This window comes from Hemitrygon akajei, chromosome 5, assembly GCF_048418815.1.
Source record: "Hemitrygon akajei chromosome 5, sHemAka1.3, whole genome shotgun sequence".
Lineage (NCBI taxonomy): Eukaryota > Metazoa > Chordata > Chondrichthyes > Myliobatiformes > Dasyatidae > Hemitrygon > Hemitrygon akajei.
In genome coordinates this window covers 27,958,537-27,961,394 of record NC_133128.1, presented here as the reverse complement: position 1 = coordinate 27,961,394, position 2,858 = coordinate 27,958,537, and positions in this window count along the sequence as shown.

Sequence of the window (2,858 nt, the reverse complement as noted above, 5' to 3'; positions counted from 1 at the left end):
CTTTGAACAGAAAACCCTACAAAAGGAAGTGGATAGTGTCAAGTACATTATGTGTAAAGCTCTCCCGACCACTGAGCATATCTATCTGAAACACTGCCATAGGAAAGCAGCATCCATCATCAGAGATCCCCACCACCCAGGCCATGCTCTTTTCTCACCACTGCCATCAGGTAGAAGGTACAAGAGTCTCAGGACTTGCACCACCAGGTTCAAGAACAATTACTACCCCTCAACCATCAGGCGCTTGAACAAAAGGAGATAGCTACACACACTTGCGCATCCATTGAAATGTTCCCTCAACCAATGATCTCACTTTAAGTACACTTTATCTTGTTATTTATTGCTATTTATTTATGTTTACGTTTGCACAGTTAGTTGTCTTTTGCACTCTGGTTGATCTTTCATTGATTCTGTTGTAGTTACTATTCTATAGATTTGCTGAGTATGCCCACAGGAAAATGAATCTCAGGGTTGATATGTTGACAACTATGTACCTTGATAAGGAAATTTATTTGAACTTTGATAAGAAATGCCTACATGGCAGCTCAGATGTAAGTGTTTTCACTTACTAACAGGGTGTGTTTTCCCAACCAGTTTGCTGCTTAAATACTGGCTGGTGTTTTCACTGAGATCTTTAACCTCTCACTTCCGTAATGTGTGGTACTCACCTGCTTCAAACAGACTTCAATTTAACTGGATATCATGGTGGCACTACTTGCATCTTTTTTTACTACTGGAGCCTACCATACTGCTTAGCCACACAGTCATAGGTGTAAAATGAACAGAGCAGGGGCTAAGCACATTGCCCTATGGTGCACCTGTGCTGATGGAGATCATGGAGATTTTGTTGCCAATCCAGACTGACTGGGGTCTATGGAAATTATGCTCTCTCAGCTTGGGTTGGAGACCTCAGGGTGGAAAGCAAAGACATGTGAATTGGGGAAGAGCTATGTAATCTTCACCGCTGCCACATCCTCTCTGGACCTTTCTAATGAAGAATGTATTCACAGGGTTGACTCTTCCAAGGCTGTCATCACTGAGATATGTAAAGTTCTCTTGGAAGATCTTTGGCCAGGTTTTCATGTTTGGACTTCTGTCTCCATGGAGAGGAAGGTTATATTGTCTCTCAGTTTCTTTGCTTTAGGACCATTCCCACTGCCACAGAATAACTCTGCAACGTTTCCCAATTTTCTGCTCACCCTGATATCAGAGTGATTGCTCGGGTACATCCATCTCAAGGGAATAATTTCATCTACTTTTATCTCAGTGACGAACCAGAGGCATGTCAGACACTTGGATTTTCAGGCATTACTAGCATCTCACTCAAGCAAGTAGCCAATTACTTCCACTCCCTTACTGAGGATCCACAGGAAGTATAGTTAATGGTCAATGCCATGTTTCCAGGAAACATATCTGGCTTCATCAATGGTTCGTGTGAATGCAATCATGAGCCAGTAGTTACCCAACCTATCATACAAAGAATCATGTCTAGGGAGTCCAGATGGGGTTTCATAATTCTTCATGTACTGATTATGGGTCCAATACACTAATAAATGAATCCCTGGTCCAATTATAGAAATAGCTCCCCACTGTCAACAGACACCACTGATACTTTCTATGTAGCACCTACCATGCTCTTCCTATGGTGGCCTTGGCAAATATCCTAACTACCCAGGACACTGGACCTCCCTCTTGGCCTATATGGTACTTCATTGATTATGTGTGGCACATGGCCAAGTGGTTAAGGCGTCGGTCTAGTGATCTGAAGGTCGCTAGTTCGAGTCTTAGCTGAGGCAGTGTGTTGTGTCCTTGAGCAAGGCACTTAACCACACATTGCTCTGCGACGACACCGGTGCCAAGCTGTATGGGTCCTAATGCCCTTCCCTTGGACAACATCGGTGGCATGGAGAGGGGAGACTTGCAGCAGGTATTTCATACAACCTTGCCCAGGCCTCAGTCATCGTTGAAAATCGATGGACAGCCGAAGAAGAAGACTTCATTGATAAGAGTATCCAAGTCATTTCCAGAAAAGATTTGGGTTCTCTACCAATCCCTGAAAGCCTTTCTCCTTCACAGCAGCCAAGCAGTGTGTTATTGTTGTGTGGCCACTAAAGGTAATGCCCTGCTCAAATTGTTGAGAGTTGTGATGACTTGGACCCATTGGGAACTACAGAAAACTCAGTTTTCTTCATTTTGTTGCCAGTCCAAACATTCTTTTGGCCAATATCTATATTTTTTCTGGGAGTTCCAACTGGAAATATAACAGTTTAGTGTGCTAAGAATTTCAATCACTCTGCAGATATGTTTGTAATTTACCAACAAAAATGGTTTATGTTTTTCAGAAATATGATATCCAGCCAATAATGCTGTAGCCAAATGTTAAAGCTTTACAGTAAAAATAATCCAACTCTATTATTTCATTTGCATTGGACACACACATTTCTGGATTTCTGAGGTCACAGACCAAGAATGTTTCCGTTTAACCTGGATCTTGGTGGATTTATTTTGGTAATGGAATGATAACTAGATTTGGTTGCAATTTTGTATTAATCATATTTGTGTGAAGATGTCCTTGTTTTCAAATTTTTTCTCACTGTGGGAATCAGAATCAGTGAATGTTGGGGACAGAATTTTTGGAGGTTGTGTATGTGGGTGAGTGAATGTATGTGACAGTGTGCATGTGCCTGCCTGTGCATACTTACGTAAAGCCAAGATTTTTCTATTAATCAGCAACAGTCACCTCAGACACTCTGCAATGTAGGATTACTACAAGTGAGTTGAAACCGCACTTTTTAAAGAAAGTATTGAAGGCACCAGCATATTTTTATTTTTTTTTATTTGTTTGAGATACAGTGCAG